This window comes from Adiantum capillus-veneris, chromosome 24 (genome assembly GCF_014529385.1).
Source record: "Adiantum capillus-veneris isolate H3 chromosome 24, ASM1452938v2, whole genome shotgun sequence".
Classification (NCBI taxonomy): domain Eukaryota; kingdom Viridiplantae; phylum Streptophyta; class Polypodiopsida; order Polypodiales; family Pteridaceae; genus Adiantum; species Adiantum capillus-veneris.
Window position 1 is genome coordinate 74,441,170 of NC_140954.1, and position 10,508 is coordinate 74,451,677.

At 42.7% G+C, this 10,508-nt stretch overlaps 1 pseudogene; it reads right to left on the reverse strand.

Annotated features, from left to right (window-relative positions):
* Window positions 1-4,713: 4,713 nt before the first annotated feature.
* LOC147426592 (uncharacterized) lies at window positions 4,714-7,464 on the reverse strand (annotated as a pseudogene).
* Window positions 7,465-10,508: the final 3,044 nt, after the last annotated feature.

Consider the following 10,508-nt stretch of genomic DNA (forward strand, 5'->3'; position numbering starts at 1 on the left):
TTCTAGATAACCATATCATCCATAGCTTCCTCCTATTCCCACCCCTCTCTTTGTCTCACCACCTCCTTCTCCCTCCTCTTCCTACTACCATTTTTCTTCACCTTCATATGCTTTGCATCCTATCCTCCTCAAGCAAAAGAGTCCACCCAGTCAAAATGCCCTAACATTGAAACCATCACCATGTATGCCACATTAAATAAGCACAACAAATGGATCCCAATATCCATAACCAAGGGTAGTTATATTATAATGCAACAAAGCCAGAGAAGAAAAGCCTTATCTTGAAGTCCATACTTGTCATGTTGGAAAGGAAGAATGAACTTTCGACTTGTTGGAGCCAAGAAGACAGTGAAGGAGGTTTTGATACAGTATGTTTACATGCACAAAGAGCTTCACGCGGTTGCACAAAGCTAACTATAAGTGGTTCATATGTACACACTAGATTATTTTCAATTCACATTGGCTTGTTTGTGGTTGCATGCTTGTTTATTTTTTGTACATGTTTTGTACTATGCTTATTACAAACCTATATCCCTCAAGCATAGAGGAATGGTAGCCAATGGAGTGCGTTAGGAAAATCTGGACTTTGCATGGGCCTTGTAAGAAAGCTTAATTTCAAGGGATTAAGGCTAATGTTGCGGAGAGTTAAGGGAAGAAGGACATTCAAGAAGGTAGTTTTTAATAGAATTTTCTAACCTTTTTTCAAGCCCATGTAGGATGTGGATCTAGGAGGTCCCTTTCTCTCTCTAGCTATTTAAAGTGAAGGGGGGAAAGGGAGTGTGGCATTAAATACTCCCTCTTTTCTTTTTCTCTTGCCACTGTTACCATATACATGTGGTAGTGATGTGTTTGAACACACTTAGGACCGCCGATGCACTTTTTTTCCTCACTAAGAGGTTTTTGCCCCCGTGCATTGTATATACGCCCATCACCTAGGGCTATCTAATCTTTCCATTGCACACTAAGTAATGCACTCTCTATTGCGTGCCATGAGCTTCCTTCTCTTCTCCAAGCTGTGTGTGTTTTCCAGCAACCCTTATTCCAACAATTGGTACAAGAGAAGGTTGCATCCTAGATGATGGTTTTTCGTTGGTGAATTGTTGTGGCTGAGTTTTTAAGATTTAACCTGATTCATTGGCTTTACACTTGGTGGAGAAGATAAATGCTCCCTTGGTTTCCAAACCCATCTGTGCTAGTGTCTCTTTTGAAAGATGTTGCTAAAAAACGACCCCTAACTTACAGTACCATCATGACTATTTCGGTCCATATCAGCATCTTGCATAGTGCCACATGCCTTCACAATGCAAGCATAGGTGTTTGCATCTGGAGAGATGCCATCTCTTTCAAGTTTGCATCCACTGAAAACAACTCAGAGGTAGCTGGCCCTGTCCTTGTTGGGCATACCCCGCTGAAAACAGGCCAGAGGTTGTTGGCCCTGTCCTTGTTGGGCAAATCCCGCAATCAATGCGTTGCAAGGAACGACATTTTGGACAGGAAGCTCGTCAGACACTTTTCTGAGCCATCTGGAATATTTAACATACATGTCAACCAATCAACATCTCCTGTAATGCCACACGCCTTTAAGATGCAAGTGTACGTAGGTGATTGCATCTGGAGAGATGCCATCTCTTTGCATCTGTTGAAAACAGCCCAGAGCTTCCTTGCCCTGTCCCTGTTGGGCAAATCCCACAATCAATGCACTCCAGAGACGACATTCCGGACAAGAAGTTCCTGAAGCAGGTTTGTGAATTCTGAAGTGCACCACATTTGGCATACATGTCAACCAGCCGACCGAGGCAGTATCAAGAATAAAAGCATAGGTGATTGCATCTGGAGGGTATAGGTCTCTCTTCTCACACGTTGAAAACAGCCCACAGCTTCCTAGCCATGTCGGTCCCTGTTGGGCATATCCTGCAATCTGCAAACATCCCAGAGCTTTCTTGCCCTGTCCCTATTGGGCAAATCCTGCAATCAATGCACTCCAAGTGACGACATTCCAAACAAGAAGAAAACAGCCCAAAGCTTCCTAGCCATGCCAATCCCTATTGGCATATCCAACAATCTGCAATCAGTGCGTTTGAAGAACGCAATAAATTGAGAGCAGCGGCACAATTGTGATTGAAAAGCAACGATCATGGCAGCAATCGGGCCGTACGATCGTGGCAGTAATCGCACGTCAAATAATTGCTCTACGTGGACGAACGTGCTACCTAATTTGAAAAAAAGGGCCTTAGGCTCATGAAGTAAAGAAGGAATGTTCCACAACTGCACTTTTTCTAAAGTCAACCTCATTTCAAATAATATCCAAAGAATATGGCAAAAGTTTTAGGGACATGCTGGGACGTGGTTGTTAAGAGCTTTGGCATCTCAAGTGAACTGTCCAGTGTGATCCCATTATTTATTTTGGCTTTAGGTATTTATTTTACTTATTTGTCAAAGTCTAGGTAGGGCAATTTACTAAGATTGCTATATAAGCACACTTGGCAATCATTGTATTAGTATCAATTCATTGCAAAGGTTGGTTGATTCAACAATCTCTCTCTCTCTCTCTCTCTCTCTCTCTCGTATTCTCCCCGCATGTGTACGCTTCCACATCGTCGACTTTGACATGGTATCAAAGCTCAGTGCTTGTTGATCATGGGAGGAGCGTCCGCACAGCGAAGAGGATATGTGGCATCGAGAAGAGTTAGGTGTGGTGGGACTGCCTTGTGACGTTTTTTGAACATGGCGCCTACATGAGCCTCCATCGGCAGCGTATCGAAACGCTTTGTTACCGGCGTCCTTGCCTTGGGCACTGCGTTTTCCTACACAATTGCTAGTGGGACTTGACGAGGGCAACGAGAACTTTAGCATTCTGAGACACCTACAGCCAATGGGGCTTGCCAGTTTGAGTAATTCCGCAAGAGCGTTTTGAAACGCTCGCATGAGAGAGCTTATGCGGTGCCCTGGGACAGTGTTGTGAGATGCCGACAAGGCAGGCTTCAGGTTTTGGCCAATGTTTTGGGGGCATTTGAAAGGTGGAGCCGAGCCAACAACGAGCTCCTTGACAATTCTTACTCCGCAGCATTTTGAAAGGTAGATCCAGTTATGCAAATAATTCTCTCTAACAGCATCTGGAGGGCCTTCAATAGAAGACCATTTAAAGCAATATATCTTAGGTTACAAATGCCAAAAATGATGCAACTTCAATCCCATAAAGTGCCTTCTACCTCCAATTGCAACTCCCTTTTTATTAAGGAAAAAAACCCAGTAAAGAAATTCAGACCAGATGGTGTCATCATCCAAAACCAAAGGAACTTTAAATGTCAAATACCACCGATCATCGTTAAGGTGTAGGGAATGGTCCGTCATTGACCACTCCACGTAATCACTGTGACCGCATGGCGACCGGGTGGGAGCTGGGAGCCATGGCGGGAGCAGTGATTACAAGGGAATGGTCGATGACGAACCATTCCTAGCCGTCAAGTGTCGGGGGGAAGGGGGCCTGCAGTGAAGCCTGAGCGCACTGACCAGAGCAGACCAGGGTTCATGTGGAAGTCTTTGAAGCAATGACAAGGAGATTAAGGTCGGTGGTCAAGGTCGGCGGTCTGGTGGAATGCCATGCGAGCTTGGCTTCCTGGTCCAACTGGGATCCTTATTCTTACCAGCTCACCGGTCTTATTCCACCGAAGCTTGGAAACGTCACTTTCATCTCTGTCCTCAATCTCTCTTGGAACCATTTCACTCGAGGCATTGGCCCGACACGGCTGATCTCCGGCTGCTGATTGTCTCTCAAAGTCCTGGATATCTACCCAACAATAATAATCTGATTGGTCCGATTCCCCCATCACTTAGCTCCCTCCCTATGATTCAAGTTCTGCAACTCGACTTGAAGAATAACCTCAGTCGCTCTATTCCTCCTGCTCCGTTGCAAATTGCAGCTCCCTTGTGATGCTGTCTCTAGCTGGAAATGATTTAGTTGGCCCCCAGCACTTGGAATTTACCTAGCCTAAGGGTGCTGCTGATACAGATAAACCATTCCACAGGGCCCACATACCTCCAAACATAGGCAATTGCACCGAACTACATTATCTTGACATCGCCCCAAACCGTCTCAGGTGGAATTCCATCTTCCTGGTCCAGTGGCCTGCAGAGCACACGGATTCCAACTGCTGAGTTGGCTGAGTTTCATTGCAGTACAAGTGGAGACATTCTGTGCACTGATATTCTGAGTGCCAATGTGTCAAAAGCAGCTGACATTCCGTGTGCTGACTGGGGAGGCCTTGATTGGTCGACATCATGCGGATTTGGCAGGCATCTTATGATTGAAGTGTAGGTTACGGCTGATAACGGCCACTAGATAGACGGCCAGGATCAGCAGCCCCCTGACCACTGACCTTGACGACGAGTCAGACGGGAGTGCTTTTTATCACAGCTTTTTAATCACCAGTTTTTCCACTGATATGAACCAGTAAAAACACGAGATAATACCACATTCTTCACTTATCAAAACACCAACACATGCCAAAAAAACTAGATATCCAATTGCTGAAAGCATAACCAGATCCATTTTTGCAAAAACAAAATGTCAAAAGGGTGCTTCTAAAACCAAAAAGGAGATTAAACTGGAAGGTATTGGCTTCCTCAATAATTTCAATATTGGAATAGGACTAGTCCGGCACCAAAGTCAAAATCTCCCTCTGTGCGAGTGAAAACAACTTTCATCAACCACACTCACTCTCTCTCATCACTCTCGGACCACCGTGATGTCGAATCTGTGTTCTTTGCTAGGAAGAGCTCCATGCTCTGCGTAGAAAACAACTGTGGTGGAGAGGAGGGGGGAGGTCCTCGGCCTGGTAAGAACGATATTATCCGCAATAACTTAAAAAAATCCATGCCAAGGTGCCTGCAACAAAGGGACATAATAAGCCAAGCAGGATAAACATTGTGTGTGTACAGTGTCTGTGTGTCACACACACACACACAGAGAGAGAGAGAGAGAGAGAGAGAGAGAGTCACCAATGCTGCAATGCACTTTTGACAACATACTCCTTCCATGATGAGTAACCTGCTGCGGCGATGTCATCATCTGGTGCGCTTTGTTGCGGCACCACTGTACAGCACATGATGTTCACGAACTCCTCATAATGTTTTTGGGAATAATTTAGCGCCCCTGTATCTTGAGGCGGCGGCTTCTCCTGAGGGAAGTCCGCTCTTGTGAACCTTGTTAAAAACTCAAAATAATCAGGTTAATCAAGTTCCAGTTAAAAAGCCTTAACACTAGAATGGTAACAGGATACTTTTATGTCTTTGGACACTTTTGTGTCCTGTTAAGTGACCATTTTGCTTGAATTATTTAAAGAGTATGAAAATGAATTTCTAGGTGCTATATATCCACAAAGTTGCCTTATGAGCTGAAAAAATCTTAGCATTTTTTTTGGAGTATCAATCTCACCCTTAACCTTAGTCTTGCACAACATTTTTGAACCTAAACTGTGTGAAAAAACGGGTCCTGTTTTTGGTTTGTTTTCAAATTTTGGCAATTATACCACTCTAAACTTCATGTTTGTGAGGTTTAGATGGCTACAAATTAGGCCTTCATAGTTCTCAACATGTTTTGATGCTTCTGGGAGAGCTAAGTGCTAAAATTGAAAGTTAATTATGACCAATTTACAAGAATTGCATAATCCTGTTTTTTGGCCAGAATTAGCACTTTTATGATTTTTTTGGTGGCTTTCTTGATATCCAAATTCAATTTTGATTGTGTAAGTGTAATGTATAACATAAAGCTAATCTTCCTTGAGTTTTGGGGGACCTAATATGCTATATAGCATAGTATATGATGATGGTTGAGTTTTTTGATTGTTGAAGAATACGATACATTTTAGAGTAGCAAGTATAACTTTCTCAATATTGGTAGTTTCTTAAGCCAATTTTGTGTATTTTGTAGGTAGTAACCATATCTAATCATAGACTACAAACTTGGCTAGATATTGAGTAGTTTCTATGGGTTTCTAGAGGTCATAATGCTAAACCCAGTTTTTTCATGTTTGCTGTATTTAGCACTTTATCATTGCCCCCAAGGTTCCAATTGTAAGAGATCCATTATCCTTTTGACATGCTCCATGGCTGCTTTTGAATCCAAAGGCCCAAAGGGAACTAAGAAAACATGTATATAGTATCTGTATTGAGCGTGACTATAGAAACTTTGATGATAGGTCCGCAGAATGGCAAAAATGCAACTTTTTTGTACCCATTTTTTTTGCCCAAAAAAAAATTAGTGAGGTAAAAGAAACCATATGTTTTGGTCACCAACCCATTAAAGTTACCGTGGCATTTTATCTCATGTCCTACAAAAATCCCCACTCTTATTTATATGCAATCAACCGTAAGAAATTGCTGTTTTGGGCAAAATGCACTGGTCCATCAACTTTGGAGGCTTGTAGTGACCAAGGGATGAGAAATATTACAAGTTTCTCATTTTTTCCATATGTAGTAGTTATTGAACTATAAGCTCATGAAAGGATTTTTCAAAATGAGTGGATCTACTATGGTTTTGGAAATTTTTCCCAAAATCCTGAAAGGACACTTTTATGGCCTGTTAGGTTACCATTCTAGTGTTAACAATTAACAATGTCAATAAACCAGTGCAATCGAGCAGGAAAGCAAAATGGCACAATGAAAAGCAAAATGCAGACATAATGGTTTAGCTATGTAAAAGTAAATCAAAATTGAATTTTCAAGAGAGTGCCCTGCATTTCATGGTCAGCCCACAAACAAAACTTTTAGAGAAACTTTCTTCTACTATTCCATTTTCATAACAGTTCTCGATCAGCCATATTTGTGGGATGGTTGACCTTCTAGAAATCTTTCTAACATGTGGTATTAGAGCTTCATCAAGCAACCATTATATGGTGTCGCCATGTGGGTTGCCTTCATGATATCCTTGTATATAGTGCTACCAAAGAAGAGCATTTAGTCCATTTCCCGTAAGTGCTTGACTTATTACATCCACTCTCATAAAATTATTGCTTCTATAAGGAACAAAGACAAAAACAGTATCAAAGAGAACAACAGAGACAAAGGCAAGAATAAAATCAATATTGATGTATAAGTTGAAGAGGAACCTAGAATCACACAGATTTTCTCTTGTCACATAGTTTTTCTCTTTGATCAAAATCAAGCACTCTAGGCCAAGGTGGAACTTACGGGGGTCTGGCTCGAAGAGCGTCGTGTGGCAGCTGCGGGCTTAGTGTAGCCAATCTCTGCCTTTCCTCCAACTCTCTTGCCTTCCTTTCCACTTCTATTGCCCCCTCTTGGGGAGTTCAGGGAGGATTGGGCCGAAGGGCAATAATGGCCTCTGCCATCTCCCGGGGAGGCACTTGGGAAACATAAGTAATTCCAACAGCGCAGCCACGGCATCACCGGGTCATAAGGCTGCCAGGGGAAATCGTCGCCGGCCTCACGCTTATGCGAGGGTTCCATGTCAGACGCTCGCGCTGCTGCTGAGTCGCGCTGTGTGTAAAAACTTGGCCACCTAGCGTCTAATAAACTATCTGTCTTGCATGATCCCCATCTTCCTCTCCCTCTCGTTAGAACTCTCAGATGCTTTTACAGTCGGGCCTTAGCACGGATGACACGTGTACGATGAGAGACCACTTTCCAAACCCACACTAACCTCACCCTTCCCTTTTCCTTACGAGCTTAATTTTGGCCTGTCCAAAGGGCTAAGGCCATAGTGATGTGTTCCCTTTTTGTTAGTGAAAAAAAGAATATTTTAAAAATTATTTTTTTATTTTTTAAAATTGATTATGATTGATGAAGTTAGTGGTCATTTATTTTAATTAGTGATTGGAGGGGATACGAATCTTGAGTGAGATCCTTAATGCCTACCAGTTTAAACTTGGTGCCCCTAGAAATATCACTTACCTAATCACCTTAGAAACGCGTGGAGGTAGCTGGGAAGCAAACGAAGGTGCTCCACCTCAAGCACATGACGCACTTCAAGCCGCTACCGCCGCCTCTCATAGTTGACTTGGTAGACCGTGCTCTTCTCAAAAACTCCAGCACGGGATGGCCTCTATTTTTGCCTACTCCAGCGCTCGCAAGCTCATGCTCTTGCTTCCCTACCACCGCCGCTTGCAGGGTATCCCCGATTAGTCGGACTGAAAGGGCAGTGGTAATGCATGTGCTAGTCTCCACCCAACCGTGCTATCTTATAGCCTCCCCCTAGCGTACACAATGTCCGACCGTGTCGGTGGCCTTGCCCATAGGACTCATGTCCTTACATTACTCCCCCCTTGGAGAATCGTTTTCGTCCTTGAAAACGAACGTAGGAAAATGTTTCTTAAGTGCGGAGACATTCTCCCATGTAGAACCTTCTTCAGGTCTATCTAACCATTTTACTAACGCCTGTCGTCTGATATGATGTCTGGTGTGAAGCTCATGAGAATCCAAAATCTTTTCGAGCTCATGAGGAATGCTTGGCGGTGCAATAAGATCAACCAACACACCTGTGTCAATGACATTATCATTCTGTCCTAGCTGTTTTCGTAAACGGCTAACATGAAAAACAGGATGAACTCGTGAGTGCTCTGGAAGAGCTAACTTATAGGCCACTTGACCTATACGTTTGAGAATGGTAGACGGTCCACAATAGCGTGGTGAAAGTTTAGCAACTTTTCCCGTCTTCAGACTTTCTGAATGCTCCGGAACTTTGAGGAAAACCTTGTCTCCTTCTTCGAAAGTAGCAAGACGTCGATGCTTATCTGCGTACTTCTTATATCGATCTTGAGCTTGCTTAACATTCTGTCGAGCAACTCGAAGCATGTCAAAAGAAAATCCTTCGCTTGTTGTATCTTCTCCTTAGCCAACCCCACCGTAACGAGTGATCTAGGTTGAAATCCATATCTTGATGCCAGAATAAGAGATCACATGACCGAGGTAATGTATCTCTGTTTTAAAGAAATCGCACTTGCTTTGCTTAGCATACAGCACGTGAGCTCATAGCTGTTCGAACACTAATTGTAAGTGTTCTATGTGTTCATCTTAAGTCTTACTGTAAATGAGAGTGTCATCAAGGAAAACCACAACAGATTTTCCAAGATAGGGACGTAAGACACTATCCATGAGTGTCATAAATGTAGCTGGAGCATTGGTTAGACCAAAAGGCATAACCAAATATTCAAAATGCCCGAACCGTGTTCTAAAGGCAATTTTGGAGATATCTTGTAAAAGGATACGCACCTGGTGGTATCCTGAACGAAGATCTATCTTTGTATAGTATCTTGCTCCATGGAGTTCATCAAACAACTCATCTAGTCTTGGCAGAGGATACTTGTTCTTGATGGTTATGGCGTTTAATCCGCGATAATCTACGCACATGCGCATAGTACCATCTTTATTTTTTACCAATATAATTGGTGATGCCCAAGGCGAAGTGCTAGGTCTAATGAAACCACAAGCGAGGTAATCAGCCAACTGACTCTCAACCTCCTTGGCTTCTTTAGCACTCATACAATAAGGTGGTTTACTCAGCGGTTTAGTGCCTGGCAAGACATCTATGCCATGCTGCACATCACGTGTAGGGGGTAAACCCGGTGGTAAATCACTTGAGAACACATCACTATACTCTGTGAGTAAGTGAGTTAGCTTTTGTCGTGCAAAAGGAGAAAGTAAACTAGAGTTATGCTGGAATGAAGAATCTTGTAATTCTTGTAATGTTTGTTTTACAACAGTTGCACGTTGCTCTATAGAATTAAAATTGAGAGCACTTTTCTCATTAGATTTGTTAACACTTTGTTTATCAGTAGAATTCATTGCACTTTGCATACCATTACTAGAATAAACCGAACTTTGCTCTTGAGAATTCACAAGACTTGGAGACAAGCAGTAACACAAAAAGACTTCATCTATTAAATCTACTTTTAGAAAAATAGAAAGCTCGGATTTACATATAAGAGGTGCATATGATATGTTTTTCTCACCAAGCAAAAGCACATGTTTACCATTGGCCATAAAGGAACCATGCAGCCACTCCCATCCTAAAACTACATCAACACGGTCCATGTTCATAACTTGGAAGTCAAGGGTCATCATATGATCTTGAACAATAAGCTCAACCCCTTGAGCTACCGTGTCCCATACTTCTTTATCATTCCTAGACATCCGATCCACCACATACTTGTGAGAGCAGGGAGTCTGTGTAAGCTTCAATTTCTTGACTAGCTTATAGTTCAAGAAGTTATGAGTTGCACCATCATCCACTAAAATACGAACACGTTGTCCATTAATAGTGCCATGCATGCAATCAAATCATGGGGGCCAAAGGTGGGCTTCCACATTGAAGCATGCACACAACACTTGTGCTTTTCTTCCATATGAAGAACCTCTACAACACAATATTTAGGAGATGAATCTAATGTGAGGCGTTGCACCGTGTGCATGGCCTTTTTTTTGCCTTGCAAAAGAGGACAATCTTTCTTGTTATGTTGGTCCGAAAGACATCTAAAACACAAATTGTGTTTCTT